The sequence below is a fragment of the Bos indicus x Bos taurus genome, chromosome 3, assembly GCF_003369695.1.
Source record: "Bos indicus x Bos taurus breed Angus x Brahman F1 hybrid chromosome 3, Bos_hybrid_MaternalHap_v2.0, whole genome shotgun sequence".
NCBI lineage: Eukaryota > Metazoa > Chordata > Mammalia > Artiodactyla > Bovidae > Bos > Bos indicus x Bos taurus.
Window position 1 is genome coordinate 77,609,232 of NC_040078.1, and position 17,416 is coordinate 77,626,647.

General features: G+C 42.6%; 1 protein-coding gene across 3 annotated transcripts in view; it reads left to right on the top strand.

Moving 5' to 3' along the window:
• The first annotated feature begins 16,597 nt into the window (after positions 1–16,597).
• The window catches only part of GNG12 (G protein subunit gamma 12), a 141,289-nt gene continuing 140,470 nt past the window's right edge, over positions 16,598–17,416 (top strand). The window contains exon 1 of one of the 3 annotated variants that reach the window (XR_003510336.1): positions 16,598–16,928. The gene's annotated coding sequence lies outside the window, so the exon portion shown is untranslated. Of the gene's footprint in view, positions 16,953–17,416 lie in introns of all 3 variants that reach the window. The other 2 variants (XM_027536942.1, XM_027536941.1) reach the window with 2 other exon arrangements.

Here is a 17,416-nt window from a genome sequence, read left to right on the forward strand (position 1 = left end):
TAGTCACTAAGTCATGTCCAACTCTTGGCGACCCTATGGACTGCAGTCCGCCAGGCTCCTTTGTCCATGTGATTTCCCAGGCAAGAATACTGGAGTGGGTGGCCACTTCCTTATCCAGGGGGTCTTCCCCACCCAGGGATCAAACCCACATCTCCTGCATTGGCAGGCAGACTCTTTAACCCTGAGCTACCCGAGAGGACTTGGAACGGAGTCCACCATCTTGCTGGGACTCACCTGCTTCCCTTGTGAGGTTCATGCCTGGAAGGCAGTCCAAGGCTGGCCAAGGGTCGAGCCTGGGGGTGGGGAATTAAGGGTCACTGTGGGGATAATATGGTAATTAGACCTACCAATTATGAAGTGCGTACTTTGTACTTTGTACCAGGACTATGCTAGGGACCTTGTAGGCATGCATCATCTAATCTCATACTCACCGTAACCTAGTGAGGTTGGTACTAATGTGTTCACCACTCTTCGGTGAGAAAGAGGCTGGGAGAGGTGATGTGAGGTTTCCAACGTCACTCATGTGCTAGCACTCAGGATTAAGGGACTTTTCATGATGTGAAGCACCTGGTCCCACTTAGCGCAGGTGTACTCATAAAACTGCCACTACTAGAGGAAGTAGCAGCAGATGGGGCTCTACTTTCAACAATTTGGACTAGACTCTGACTCTGTGCCCCTCAAGAATCTACCTTGATGTAGCGGCGGTGAAGGTATGGTTTCTAAATCTAGACTTTTATAAAGAAATATTGCCATCTGGTGGACACCTGCCCACACTTTTTAAAAAATCTCCATGAAAAAATTTCAAAAGCAAGGGGAAGGATGATGATGTATTTTGAACTTGAGTTGTTCTCTTTAGCCTCAATTCTTTCAGATTCAGTTGTAGGTTTCCTGTTTGTGTTATGCTATTAGATAGACTTTTTTTTTGTAAATACATGCAAGTTTTCAGAATTCACATGTGTCTAAAAGGAACATGACCACTGTCCACTGACTCCCAACCCCCATGCAAATCAAGCCCTCCTCTTGTTTTCACCATCTTTCTCCATCAGCCTGGGAGTTATTTTTGATACCTTCTTCCTCCTCACCTGATCTCTCCGCCCCACATCACACAGTCCCTCACCATGTCTCATCTCCCTCACCTATCTCCAAGCTATATGTCAAACTATCTACTTCTCTCTCCACTTCCTTGGCTACAATACCGATTCATACCACTATCTCTCACTTGAACTGTATATAGTAACTTCTAACTGCTTTTCCTTCTTCTTATCTGGGTCCTGCCTATATTGCTAAACTCCTCTCACGTCACTCTTTGGTTGTTGCTCTGCATCCCAGCTACACTTGCCTGCTTTGGGATTTATACAACATTCTCAGCAATTTCCTTCCTCAGGACCTTACCACATGTTGTCCTCATGGACTTAGATACTCTTATCCCTAAAGCGCTTAAATAGCACCCATTTATTTTACAGCTATGAATTGGAAATATTTGACTCTCATTGTAAATTAAGTCTCCTGTATTCTTTTTTAGGACATCTTGGGTTTTTTTAGGGGACATCATTTTTGTAATTATACATTTGTGTATTTGTTTTTTTTAAAACACTTTTCTAATTCCTCACCTACCTCATGAGTATAAGTTCCATGAGGGAAAGAGCCACATATGTTTGGTTAAACTTTGTATCTCTGGTACCTAGCACAGAGTTTTATGCATAGGAGATTTTTAAAAAGAAAGCTTATTTTTACCAATATTACTACTGTTGTTAATAAAAAAAACCCCACTTGCCTTTAGCACGTGACTTATTAAAAATTTTGTTGTCACTTTGCCAAAGAAGATATACAGACAGTTCTAAGGACAGAATATTTTTGTCCTCCCAAAATTTATATGTTAAATCTTAGCATCCATCCAATGGGACAGAATTAGGAGCTAGGCCTTTCTAAGATAATTAGGTCATGAGGATGTTGCCCCATGATAGGATTAGTGCCCTTCTTTCTCTGTCTTGTATGGATACAAAGCGAAGATGACCCTCTATAAACCAGGAAGAGGGACTTTACCCAGAACCCAACCATGCTGGCACCCTAATCTCAGACTTTCAGCTTCCAGAATTGTGAGAAATAAATGTCTGTTCATTTAGCTACCCAGTCCATGTTATTCTGGTTTAGGTGCCTGGACTAAGACAAATGGCAAATAGGAACATGAGAGAATGTTCAGCATTGTGAGGTGTTAATAATCTCTCTACCCATATCTATTCATATCTTTTTAATTGAATTATCCTTCACAGGTGTACCAAACTACATGTCTTTGTCAACCACTCCTGTCCATTCTGGTCTCTAATTCCTGTTTCAGGCACAACAAAAGGGTCCACTGAAGTGCTCTGCAAATAAGAGTCATTGTTTCCTCTAAAACTGTCAACAACGCCTTGATATTAATCTCACAAGCTCTTTTTGGACTTCTGACCTCCAGAACTATGAGAGAATAAACTTGTATTGTTTTAAGCTACTAAAAATAAATAAATAAATAAAACTGTCAACAAACCTCCTACAACATTTTTTTTTTCAATTTGAGGGTCCCAACCCATTAGTGGGTCAAGAAACCCATTGAGTGGATTGCAACTAGCACTGATATAAAGGATAAGATAGAATAACTACAAATGATATTTAAAATAGTGGCATTTTTATCTCCACTAAACAGAAATATTGAGAAGAGAGCCTATTGTTTTCTTCTCCCCACATTTCCACCTCAACCCACAGCAAGGAGATTGCTTTTCCTAGCTTCTGGGAGAAAGAACATTTTCACCTCCACTTCCAGACCATTTCACAGTTGCCTCAAGGAGGAAACTTGTTCAGTCACTTAAGTCATGTCTGACTCTTTGTGACCCCATGAACTGCAGCACTTCCCTGAACTGCCAGACTTCCCTGAACTTCACTGTCTCCTGGAGTTTGCTCAAAGTCATGTCCACTGAGTCAGTAAGGAGGAAACTAGCAGGTGCTAATCCAAAAGGTTGGGGTCTACTTCATATTGAGTCACTTCTTAATGACTACCTGATCTATTCCCAGCATTCTCCTTTATTTCACATGCTCTCACACAGTGGCAATCACACCCTGGGCACAGGTGTCCCTATTGGAGGTAGGCCGAGCAATACTTGTGCTCTCTACCCAGCTTTTTGGTCTGCAATGTGAGGAGGGTGAGGCAGCCAGCCTTTCTCTCCTGCATAGCAGGTTAGGTGAATGGATTAGAACCTGCTGCACAGGCCTCACCCTTCTGGACCCAGCCAGTCTCCACTTGAGGGAGCAGGAAAGCCCTTGTTGGTTTCTAGACCCAATCCTCCACCACAGCTAACCAGACATCCCTGCTCTTCTATCAGATAAATCTGGTTTTCTACTTTCTAATTGGCTATTGATATGTGGTTCCCTCTGCTGGGAGCCTTGGAGATTTGGGGCACCAAACCCCACTGCAAACTCCTAACAAGGCGTCTCTGTGACTCTGATAATAAAGAAACCAGATTCATTTCATGGATATTTTAAAACTTCATTCATTTGCTGTTAAGACTTTAGGCAAGTTTTTAATCTTAGTCTTGCATTTGTAAAATAAGGTGTTAGAATCTGATACCTCATCCAAAGCAGAGGTGACAGTGATACCTATCTCATGGGGAAGAGCAGGATTTCATAAGGCAATGCATGTAAAACTCATAGGACAGTGTCTTGCACACAGCAAGAGCTTGATAAATATTAGCTACTTGTCTTCCTATTATTTCCTTCCAACTTTTTTAAAGAAAAAGCACTATTTTACTGTATAATAATACATATGTGTGATAACTAGGAATTTGGTCTGCAGTACTTTCTCATCAAGGGTATCAAAGCAAGGAAAAGGTGATGATCAGTGATAGAAATACAAGAAAATGAAAATATGATTTGAAGGACAAGAAGGTTAAATGAGACATGTTCTAAGGCCCAAGAGAAATAGAGAAAGAAAATGAGCCATGATAATAGAGGCCCCAAAACAGCATGTGATCTTATTGTCAATTCAAACAATACACCTTCCCAGATATGTGACTTTCAGAAAATCGGGACCTGATCCTGCCACCATCCAGGGTGGCACCATTTTTACCTGTCAAACAAGCAACTTTGTGTCCATAGAGAGAGGTGCTGGTATGTGACTAAACAAAGTTGATTGAACACAGAATTCTCTCTTTTCCTTCCCCAAATCTACACTAAAATAATATTCAATGAAAAACAAAAAGGTATAAGTAACAAGAAAAAGGAAAATGGGAGAGAAAACTAAAGCAGACAAGAAATAGGAAGTTTTAATAGATGAACAAGTGACAAGGCAATTGGCTTAGCAAAATGAAGAAAGCTGAAATCTGAATGCCTATGAAGGGTTGGGGGATGAGAACAGAAAGCTGGTGCATTCCACCAAAACCCAGAAAGGGTCAGAATCAGAGGCAGTGAGCACTTTTGAAGGTGAGGGTGTAAAATGGGGCTGAAAAATAAGAGGATTGGTTGAAAGTTTTCATAAGGAGCACTTGGACCTCCAGATTCCACCACCCCCAACTTCCTTTGGCAGCCACCCTCCCACCCCACCCCCAAAAGACAGGAGATGTTTTTAGAGAATACCAGAGATTCCAAGGGCTTCCCTGGTAGCTCAGCTGGTAAAGAATCCACCTGCAGTGCAGGAGACCCTGGTTCGATTCCTGGGTTGGGAAGATCTGCTAGAGAAGGGAAAGGCTACCCACTCCAGTATTCTAGCCCGGAGAATTCCATGTACTGTATAATCCATGGGTCGCAAACAGTCAGACATGACTGAGCGACTTGCACTTCACTTCACTTCTAATAGAGATTCTATTAGAATGTAAGTTTCTTGAAAGGATTTTCATCTGATGTGATTACTAGTGGATCAACAATACCTAGGATTATGCCTGGCACAAAGTGCTAAGGGGGTACTGGATAAATATTTGTTGAATGACTGAAAGATCGGGCAAACCGAAAGTATGACATGAGTCATAGTTGAGGACAGGGTACTCAGAAAACAAGGTCAGCTGAAAATCTAGATTTAAAAACTGCAGCAAGACAAAAAAACATGATGAGACTTCAGGCTCTTTTAATGATGGCAGCCAGACTTAAACCTTCCCTACCTGCAAGTGCTGTGTCAGATTCTTACTGATGTATCTGACTAGCCCAAGGAAAGAGACCTACAGAAACCAACAGAGATCTGTAGGCAGACAGAAGGACCAGATGTACACTACATCACCCATTCACCCCACACATTAAGCTCTGCGCACACACAGAAAATCAGAGTCAGCCAGGGATCAGTAAACACCTGAGGAAGGCTGCCAACATGAAAGACACAGACGATGAAAAGGGAACAAAATTTTTTTAAAAGATAAAAACAATTGAGACAATGAAAATAACAGAAAAAAAAAACTAAAAAAAAATCATTAATACTCTCAAAGAGAGGAGAAAATATTGCATCCTTGTAACCCAAACATTTTTTATTAAAAAATAAACTGTGTATGGAATGGAGCAGGGTTGAGAAACAAGACATTCAGAGAATAAAAGAGGTTTCTCTTAAAATACCAAGATGACAAAAACAATTGTCAGTAACAATAGACATAGTCAGAATATATATTTCCTGGAAAATTTATAATAGGAGATGCATTTTTAGAGAAAAGTATGACCCATCACAACATTAACTCATTAACTATTGGAAAAACTCATTAACTATTATTCATATAAAAGAGTACACATACCATTAATATACCACAGTAAAATATATGTACAAAAAATAATATGTATTTTGTAAGGACACATACAAATAAAAAGATACACAACAGAATTAAAATGTTTGTCTGTGAATAGAAGGGAATGGGCATAGCGATAGGGTAAAAAGGGTATGAATAGAAATTCAATAAATCAAATAAGAGAAGGTCCTTGAACAGACTGATAATGAGAGTTAAGTCAAGAGCTGAGAATTATGATTAGCTGAAGCTTCTGCATCTGAGTTAAAAGAGTGTCACTGTATTATTCACAATTCTTCTGGTTGGAAGTGACAGAAACCCAACATGCACTAGCATAAACTATCTAAAAGGAATGTACTGGCTCACTCAAAATCCAGGGGTAGTTCTGCTTCAGGCAGCATTTGATCCAGGTATTCATGGGATGTCTACAACTCTCAGCTCTCCTGTGCCAAAACTTGACGACTAATTGGTTTTACTTTGTTCATGAGCTTGTACGTTAGGAATTCAGGAAAGGCTCAACTGGACACTCAATTTCTAATCCAGTTGGTGTCAGGTGGTATTTATCCAGGGCCAGAAGTTCTTCTTCCATAATAGCTTCTTCATTCACATATCTGGTGTATTGGTAATCCCTGTCCCCCTTCCTAAGCACTCACACACACTTGCATATTCATACACACACACACACACACACACACAATGTACTGGGCTTGGTTTTTACTCAACTGCTATTTCTGTATAATTATAGTAAATAACTTCATATGTCTAAATTTCCTAATTTCCATCATCTCTTCAGTAATTGTGTCTCTTAACATGCACTGATAGAGCCTTGGGAAATAGTCGTGGTCTTGCAGTTATTGTTCTGGGTCCATAATTTAGTCTCTAACTGGGCCTAACAGGCTTCATCAGTTCAGTTCAGCTCAGTCGCTCAGTTGTGCCTGACTCTTTATGACCCCATGAACCGCAACACACCAGGCCTCCCTGTCCATCACCAACTCCCAGAGGTTACCCAAACTCATGTCTAGAGTAGAACTAAATATATATATCTTGGCTTGGAGCAGACCCATATTCTTCTGAAATCAAAGGGCCTGTAGGCAAAGTTCAGCACATTTAAAATTACAATGTGTTGTACAGATGTGAGGGCTTATTAACAGTTGTGGACTGAATGTGTCTCTGCATAGAAAAGCTCCCTTCTTTTTAACTGTCACTTTTCTCATCTTGAAGCCATAGAAGGTGTGAGTGAGGGTTTGGGTTACTCATTGTTGTTTACTCATTTGTACTGGCAGAAGAAAGGAAAACAGTTAAAGTTGCCTTCTAGGAAGAGTAATCCGGCCTCATTTAGGGTGGGTTGGGAGAGACTAGATCTATGATCCCTAAATATTTTTTGTTGTGCACGTCATCAGTACAGACTTTGGATATGCAACCCAATATACATATTTTTATTTATATATTATATCCCTGATATGACATAACAAACAAAAGGGATATAACTAACAATATAACTAACAAAAGGGAAAAACACAAAATAAGTGTAGCTATAATTTCAAATACTTTTATCCTGCCTGCATTGTCTTAAAGGCAAGTCAGAAAGACCAGTGGAGATGCTTTTGCAATTATCATATGAAGTTTAAGAAAATTATTCACCTGTAAAGCTTGTCATTAGGACACTAACTGACTAAGAATGTTGGTAAAAATACTACCCTAACCTTTCTCTTTAGAAAGGAGGAATAAGTTTGCTATTATGGGACAGAAATGCTGAACACTGGTCCCAGTGATACCAGCCTAAGGAAAGAGGTCAGGGTGGCAACTCCATTGTGAGACATAATTAATATTTGTAAAGGGCTTAGAGCCATTAAGATTAGGAGGCAGGGTCAAAGGCAAGATTCATTATGACTGCCAGGTTCCTCAGTTACAAACAGATTCCAAAAATGTGACCTAATCTACCAAGAGCTTGGGCAGATTTACAAAGACAGGAATTTGAGTGAAGTCACTAGCAAAGCACCCCACAAGGTCCTCAAATTGCAAATGAATAGGATTTTATATATGTCTTTCTAGGCTTGGAATAAGAGCCTCTGCTCTCTGCAAAACTTCTTCCATCTCCTTGCTGGGCATTCAAAGTCTCCCATGATCTGGCTCTCATCTAACTTTCATTCATTCATTCACATTCATTCATTCATTATTTAATGAACACTGTTATATTATTCTTATATATTATATAGTAGAATAATAAATGTTATTATATAATAGCTGAGGATGCAACAGTAAACCTAATAGACATAATAAGTTCCATCATATATCTTAGGGTCTGATAAAGGAGACAGACAATAAAAAAATGGGTTGGGGGGGTTAGTCACTAAGTCGTGTCCAACTCTTGCAACCCCATGGACTGTAGCCTGCGAGGCTCCTCTGTCCATGGGATTCTCCAGGCAAGATTACTGGAGTGGGTTGCCATTTCCTTTTCCAGGGGATCTTCCCAACTCAGGAATCGAATCTGGATCTCCTGCACTGCAAGCAAAGTCTTTACCAACTGAGCTATAAGGGAAGCCCCTTAAAAATAAATGTACCAAATAATATTTTATAATGATAAGTAGAAAAGAAGAATAATGTATGGTTTAGAGTGATGGGGAGACTGCTACTTATAGTATAGAACTGGTTTTACCCCCCTATCTGAAATAACCTAAAAACAGACAAAATTTAGAAACAACAGTTTACAAAACACTGTACATCAGGTGACAAAAGGATGGTGATCCCTGAAAGATGGAATACAAATGAAAGGTGCTGACTACTTGGAAGGTATTTCCAGGCAAAGCAGAGAGGTGGGAATTCAAGAGGAGCTGATGGGCTCCTTGAGTCAAGGAGATAGGTACGGGAACTCAGGGAGATCAAAGCAACTAGGATTCATGGGAAGGAGCATGAGATCGAAGAGAGCTGAACAAAGAGAACCCAGAGACTCACTGAAAGTCCCCTCTGAATATAATGATGAACTGACTCACTGGAAAAGACCCTGATGCTGGGAAGGATTTAAGGCAAGAGGAGAAGGGGACAAGAGAGGATGAGATGGTTGGATGGCATCACTGACTTGATGGACAAGAGTTTGAGCAAGGGCTCTGAGAGTTGGTGATGGACAGGGAAACCTGGTGTGCTTCGGTCCATGGGATCACAAAGAGTCAGACACGACTTATCAACTGAACTGAACTGATGATGAGTGATGATAAACTCATTCAGGTAAAGCAACTAATCAAGGCCAGGGAAGAACCAGCTGTAAGGATCAATGGTAACAGTGCCTGATGTTGATGCAGGACCAGAAATGTTGCCTCTTTCCACCAGCCAGACTGGAAAACCTCAAGATTTATGGATCATTGGGTAGACAAACAATTTGTCTTCAATAGGGGGAGAAATTAGCCCTAGAGCAATAACCACTTTAATGCTGCCAAATTAATCTTAAAAGCAAGACCTAAAAGGATAAATTTGGTTCCAGTAACTTAACTATATTCCAGAACAAAGATCAAGGTTATTTATAGAAATACAAATATATCCAGCAGAATTCATCAGAAACCTCTGAAAACTGATCTGTGCCCAAACTGGTAGTAGGACCAGACGTGACTAATAAATACAAGAAAAAATGTGCAACCTACCTAGTAATCTAGGAAATAGGAGAGAAAACAATGATAAGACATCTAGAGAGTGTTTAAACAGAAATGGTCAGAACACTCTTGAAATTAATGCACCTTTATTCATTCAAAATTTGAATGTGGTCTATAATTCAGTGTAGTCTCAGGACAGGAATAGTCCATATTTTTTTTTTTTAGAAACACTGAGATAATGGAATAATACCAATAATGATGCCAGGATTTTGTACTTAAATCATGGCATTGTTGGTGGTATTATTCTATTATCTCAGTATTTCTAGAGTAATATTGGAATACTAAGAAAAATAGCATTTTAATCACATTTTTTGAGATTACTCAATACTCTGGAAAAAAAAAAAAACATTTTAGATACTTTGAGAACAATGCAGTGTAAATTGTAATAGCAGAGGTTGCAGGCAAAGTATGTTCCATTCTCCTCCGGATTATAAAGCTAAATGAAATTAGCAGGTCTGTTATCAGAGTGTCAGAGAAAATACTTTCCATTCTCATCACAATTTAGCTCACAGATCCACATGGTTGACTGTGTCTGAGTCAAAGCCTTGTGGCATGGGCTATAGATGGATTGATAATCTAATCATCTATCAGGCTGCTTCTCTTTCTGACACTGCAGGGGCCTTATATTTTCTTCAGGGAATGTCTGGGGTGAGTGCTTGATGAAGAGAAGGTTTCTGTTGAACCATTTAATTAGTTAGCATCTGCGTACATTCCACATCAGGGCCAACATCCAGCTCCTCTGGCCAAATTCTGGCAGTGAGCAAGGGCCTGGCTTGGCCAGACTGGCACTAGCTATCCTTGCTGTGTGGTCTCTCTAACTGAAGGTGTTCATGCTGAGTACCACTGATGGGGAAGGAGAAACATCCCAAACCTCCTCTGCATACCTTGAGGCCAGATGGATTATGCAGGAAGGGAAGCTTTCAGGAAAATTGGAGGATCGTGGATAGAGGAATGAGAAGATTGAGAGATGGGACTTGTTCCATCCAGTTCCCAGGCTTCCCCTCTGGAGTGTGCTACTCTCTGATCCTCTGCAACTCCCCTGGCTTGCTTTCACCCAAATCTGGGTGGATCCTTTGGGAGCTCACCCTTCCTTCCACAGGATAATTTATTTTGTCCAGAACTTCCCCAATCATTTTATCTTGGCTAGACCCAGCCAGAAGGAGAGAGGAACCTCCGTTCTCCATCTAGTCCTCACTCAAGTGTAAAATCATCTGAGGGCAAAATGGATAGCGTGAGACTTACCATATCTCCTTGGAAGAATGAGTAGGAATAGGAGGAGGACAAGAAAGAGCAGCAGGAAAAGAAGGAGGGAAAGGAAGACCAAAGATACATATTGCCTCTTTGCTGTGTTATTGTAATCACTACTCAGAACTGGGAGGTACTTTAAAAGATACAGACCATGTTTAGGTTTTGTATTTTTAAAGAAAATTCAGATATGTTAAAATCTGAAGAATTAATGAAATCTAGGCTTCAATTTCGGAGAAGGCAATGGCACCCCACTCCAGTACTCTTGCCTGGGAAATCCCATGGAGGGAGGAGCCTGGTAGGCTACAGTCCATAGGGGCGCTAAGAGTCAGACACGACTGACGTGACTTAGCAGCAGCAGCAGCAAGCTTCAATTTGCCATATTGAAAAGTTTTCTAATTGTCTACACCAGGGATTGCCACAAGTTTTCTGCCTCTGGAGAGGCAGATACATATTTTAGGCCTTGAGACCCATAAGATTTCTGTCATAACCATTCTGCTCTGTAAGTAGAAGCAGTCAAAGACAATAGATAAAAGAATGGGTGTAGTGGCATTCCAGCAAAACTTTATTTACAGAAACAGTTGATGGTCTAGCCCTCTTGGCCATAGTTTTCCAACCACTGATTGACAAAGTGCTTTCTTTATTCTATTTATAACATGAAAAGATAAGTGTTTATGTGTGTGTGTGAGAGAGAAAGAGAGAGAGAAACCCCATGTTATTCAAAGAAAAGATATACCGTCATAGTGAAAAGAAAAAAACACGCAATGTAAAAAAATGTGTATGTTACTCAAAACCATACCACCTTGAGAAAATCACTGCTAACATTTTGCCAAACATCACAGATTTACTCATACAGACATTTGTGCTGGTGTATATATGCTTTTTTATACATGAGTGGGAAATTCTATGCATGGTCTTCTATAACTTGCTTTCTATGCTCAAAAATAAATTTGGGGCATCTTTCCATGTGAATATATTTAGATCTATCTCTTTTCACAGAGTGCTTTAGATGGAGGTATCATATCTCCTCTAGTGGACATTTGGGTTGCTTACCTTGATAACCTCTATATCTCTGCTTCCTAGCTGACTAGTGGTTGAATCCTTCCAATGATGGGAAATTTTGCTAATTCTTGAGCCCACGTACTTGACCTCTATAAAATAGTGTCTGGGACTTCCGTTCTCCAGAGCTAGAGAGCCTAGCTCTGTAATAAGTCAGAAAGCTCATTTTGAGTTAGTAATCAACTAACTTGAAGTGTCTGCCTGCAATGCGGGAGACCTGGATTCGATCCCTGGGTTGGGAAAATCCCCTGGAGGAGGAAATGGCAACCCACTCCAGTATTCTTGCCTGGAGAATCCCATGGACAGAGGAGCCTGGTGGGCTACAGTCCACCGGGTCGCAAAGAGTCGGACACGATTGAGCGACTTCACTTTCACTTTCACTTGAGTTAATAACTCAGTTTTGGGCCACTCCCACCCACGCCTCTGGAGGCTTCCATCTATTTGAGTATGGCACAGCATTGAATTGACTACCGATCTATAGTTATAGTTTATGTCATAGCTCCTGCCTGTGCCCATACATGTTTCAACAGGTTACTTGGGGATTTCCAAGATTGTGGGTGCTTCTTCCTGATTTAACTTCTACATGAGAAGATGGCAGCCTCTGACTGAGCAGAAAAACCAGTTTGTGAAACACTAACCCAGGTAAGCTATTCAAAAGGAGGCAGTGCTCCATAACTTTTAGGGCAGGTTCAGACAAAGACTGTGGCCATGTGCATTAAGATAAATAAAATCCTTAGGAAGCAACTCTGATATCCCAGATAAATTGTTCTGAAATCTGTGAAGATCCAATCACAGACCGACTGATCTGCCTCATTCTTTCATCTCTCTTCCCCCATCTTCTGACTGAGCCTGTGGTTAAAGTATTGTCGTTGAATACTGAGTGGAAGTTTACATCACAAATTGCGATTAAGTTAAAAAATCAGCTGTCCTGAGTTATAAAACTATTTGTCTTGCATGCTTCATGAAGGATAATACAGCAGAGAAAATCATCTTTTAAAACATTTTTTTTTTTTTAATTTCAAAGAACTGGAATCTCAGAGACCATTGTAAATCTCTTTTTAAAGACAAGCAACAACTCCATAAGGTGATGTGCTTGCCCCAAATTCACAGACTGTTAGTGGCAAAGCCAGGACTTAATCTCAAGGGCCTCGTTTCATTATGCGTAAGATTTTACTTCACTACACTGCCACTCTTTCATAGGCAACTGACTGATTGATTTGTCTCAAGTGCTATTGGAAGGTAGAAAATAGTTGGACCAGAAAATAGAAAGGGAAAGAAAAAAGAGTTTTAAAATGTCTGGAGAAAGGAAAAATGGGAAATTAAATAGGTTCCTAGTATAAAGCAAATAAGAAGGCAAAATGCAACCAAGCATTGCTTGAGTGCTCCAAGGAAGACCAAGGGGTCAGGCATTCCTGGGCTGGGCTGAGTATGCCAGTTATGATTGAGTATAACCTCAAGTGCGATCTTAGAGATATCCCACCTATCCTGTATGCTGTGCAACTTCTCCTAGACCCTCTGTTCAGGGCACACCTGTTCCTGAGTTGTTGGTAATGTTGGTTTCTGACCAGTCACAGCTGTATCCATCAGTGAGCATTGCCCTCAGGGAACTGCTTTGCCCAATGCTACACCTCTTCCCAGGAATGCAGGATATGGAGATATAAAGGTCTAATACCTTGTACTCGATTTGGTCCATTTCTGAAGAGCCACCCACCTCCTATTGCCTTTGGACTACAGGTCTAGCCATAACCATGTTGAGAGTCAGCATCTTCCACTCCCCTATCCTGCCAGCCTCACTTCCTTACAGGTATATCTTTTTAGCCACTCATCAATAAGCCTTTTTCATGCAAGGTATGTTTCCAGGTAACTCAGTCTAAGATACTGCTCAATTTCACACTTTGTGTGTATCACTCAGTGTCAGAATTAAGAAGAAAATACACATCTCTTGCCACATCACTTGTTAACCTAAACCATTCTCATCTGCTATACCATTTCCTGTGGTTAAAGCTCTTTACATACAACTTGGCATGACCAAGACCATCTCCTACAAGATGGTCTCGCAAGCTATGGGATGCTGACCACCAGTGTATTAGACAAGATGATTCAGATAGTCCTTGAATGTGCTGGCTTTTACTGTAATAGTTGTTATCTTAGCTTAAGATTCCCCAGAAACAGACCCTGAGATGAGAACTCATGTCAAAATTACTTACTAGTGTTCAAGCCAGCGTCGCTGTCATGCAACCTGTAAAATGGCACACCAGTGCAGTCACATGGGGCCCTGTACTTGGTTTGATAGTCTCTTGCCACCTTCAGATTCTTAATAATTCATGAACATTTAAAAATCTTTTGCCAGGCCCTGCAAATTATGTAATTTGTCCTGATTAGAATATGTTCCTAGGAGGGAGTGAGAAGCAGGTCCCAAAAGGGTAAGAAGGACAAGAAAGAATGTGGCATCAGTCCCATAGAAGTGGGGAGAGAATTTGGCTGAGTCTTGTAGGGAGCCCGGTAGACCCTGGAGATCTACCCTGAAGTTATCCCAATTGAGGGCAAAGGAACTGGAGTATTTATACAGCCATAGTCTTAGTCACTGTTTAAAGGCTGAGGCAGGGGTAGGGGAACATTAATTCCCAGGTACTTTCAGCTGTTCTGTGAGCTGTAAATCTTGCAGCTGAGTATGGTGTTTTGACAATGAGATGCAGGTGCCAGGCATGGGTGATGGGAATGAACCCACACCTGGAGCCAGCGTGCACGAAACTGGACAAGGATCAGAGGGGATATGGTGGGGCATTGACAGCAACTGCTGGAGTTAAGCATATACCTTGTGATCCAAAGTGAGAGACTGATGCTAGTTTACCAAAGTCATGATTTCACTTGTAAAATTACTAACCACAAGCATCATATATGGAAGAAATCACAAAAGTAAGTCAATCAAAAATATAAATTTAAGAAATCATACAGGAGGTACAGCAATATGTAGATGAAATGTGAATGACTGAAGTTTAGACACAGCAGAGCAAAAAGAACCCTGGCTAAAGGGTCGTAGGTAAAAGCATGAAGTCTGGAGCCAGACTCTTCGAGTGGAATTCTGATCTTGCCACTTTGGGATCACATTGCTTCACCTCCCTGAGCCTACCTGCTAGGGTGGTTAGAAGGATTAATAGAGTTAATATATGTAAAGCACTTAAAGCAACATCTGCTGTGAAAACGTTAGCTCTTATTATTCTTGCCTTGCTCCTGCCTAGATCAGTGCTTCTCAAACTATCTGTGGGATTTTATTTTCAATCTGTTGTGGCCGATGCTTTTATTCAACATGATAAATACAAAATGGATAATGAGAAAAAGAAAAGAGACATACAGAATACAAGGCCATATTTTTAGTTATTAAGTTCAACAGGCAGGAAAATTACTCAAATCGCTATATAAGTTTTTATATGTTCACCTTCAGTTTCTATGCTTATCCCATCACAGATGGGTAATAGTTCCCAGACGGTCACTGTTCTATGGACCACACTTTGAATAACACTAGATTAGAAAAGCTTCAATAATTCAAAAGCTTCTTGGCACCTCAGTTTCCAGATGAGATTACATACACGAAAGCATTGACTAAACTCTAAAGTGCTCCAGAAATGGAAATTATTGGTAGGGCTTTAGGAGTTGATTCTGTAGTCTGTGGCCAGAAGATAGAGTGTATGATGGTCTTAGTCCCAGTTGGCATTAGGCTGTTCTGTTCAGCATATATCCTTGGAACTGTCAGTATCTGTGAATCAGTCAAACAATTCCTACCACTGTACAAAGCAAGGAATACTGAGCTCCCCTGGCAGGCTGTGGCTTGCATCCCAGCAACCACCGCCATCCACAGGTTGCAAGAACCACAGTCTGGGGACAAGGCATCCAACCACTGACTTCCTATACCCATAGCCCCCTTTCTGCAGCCCGGTGGAAGATTTCACCAAGAATGGTACTTGAGTAGGGGTCAGGTGGGAAAAATGAAAGGCAGTGTCCTTCCTCCTGGACTTGGTTCCTTACTTCCCTAGGCCTTATTCCTCTCCAGCGGGTGAAGCTCAACACACAGGCGTCTTTCAGCAATGATTTAAGACTCCACTTCAAGTATGGACTCGACCCACACTGTTTCTAAATGTCCTCCTTTGGCCTCCTCTCCTCCTTTTTCTACACCCTGTCAAACAAGAAAGCTGATTCCTAGGAGCGTGCAAGAAGTCTGCTGGAAGGTAAGATTTCTGCACACCCATCTTTTTCACTCTTTTTTTTCACTCTTTCTGGACTTTTTGAGGGTGAGTCCCACGTCTGAATCATCTTCATCTCTCTCCACTTTTGTCTCTCTCCAATCACCTTTGTCGTAATCACCTTTGTCCAATCACCAATGTGTCGCTGGGCACATACAGGTGCTCAGTGAACGTTCCTTGAATGGCTGTGTATAGGAATAGCCTGAAGTTCATGGAAATAGAAGTGGCTTTTCAAACTACCTCACCCTGAGTCCCTCCAGAAAAGACTTACCAAATCTAATTAATTCAATTAATAAGCAGAATTCTGCCAGGTACGAGGCATTCGGAAATACAAATCTCATGGTGAGAGATGGAGGGGAAGCTCATGATGGGTGGATGTACTTCAAATTCAACAACCCGCAGTTATAGCTCCATTTTCTGGGAAGCAAAACCACTCGGTGGCCCCAGGGCCCTTTAAATTTTACCGTGACTGTTTTCTTAAGAAATTCCTGGAGTAGAGCCTAAATTTTATGTAGGGGGTTGGCATATTCGTGGCCTAAGGGACGGTTGGCAGAAGGGGTGCCTAGAGTTCGCAAGGGAAGGAAACTGCTGAGGAGTCCGAGCAGCCCTGTGGAGGGTCGCTGAGTGGGGGACCCGAGAGTCCTTGAACTTCCAAAGCTTCGGGGAATTCGAGGAAGGGACCCTGAGGGGTGGCCAAGGCTGCCAGATGTCTGCTGGGTTTCAATGCTGCCGACTTTTCTCCTCTGTCGGCCCAAGCTCGACCCGGGTTCAGCAGCCAGACCAGGGAACAGCCAGGGCATCTGGGCAGGAGGGAGGCGGGCCGGCCGGGAGGAAGGAGTCCTGGGCCGCCGCCGCCGCCCCGCCCGTCGGGCTGTCCGCCCCGCCTACCCCGAGCGAGGCGGAGCCGGCCCCCGCCCGGAGGAGCAGCAGGAGGAGGAGAGGTCGGAGTCGTCTCCAGGAGCCCTTAGAGACAGAGTCCCCGGCAGCGGCGGTGGCGGCAGGGGCAGCGCACCGGCAGGCGAGTGAGCACCGAGCGGCGGGCGCAGGTGGCAAGTCCGGTCCCCGAGGGGACAGGGGCGCAGCGCTGGGCGTCGGCCGACCAGTTCGGGAGCCGCCTCCCAGTTCCTGGTGCTGGGAAGCGAGATGGAGGGAGGGAATGGAGAAAGGAAGGAAGGAGGGAAGAGTGTCCCGGAGGGCGGGGACTGGTCGGGGCACTGGGCGCCGGAGACCGCGATGGGGGTGGAGGGCAAGGGACGCCAAGACCGGGAGACGGACGGCGCGCTCGCCCTCGACGGGCGGCGGCCAGATGGCCCGGGAAGCCGGGGGTCCTGCGGGGCTAGGTCTGGGGACGCGGTCCCTGGGACGAGGGCTGAAGCAGGAGGAGAGGTCTCCCCTCACGCTGGCTCCGCGGCCGGCCCGCAGCCGTGCGCCCCGCGCCAGGTTGGGGCTGGAAGGCTCTGGGGTTCCCCGCTGGCTCCAGCTGCGGTGGTGCCAGGTTTGGGAAGAGGGC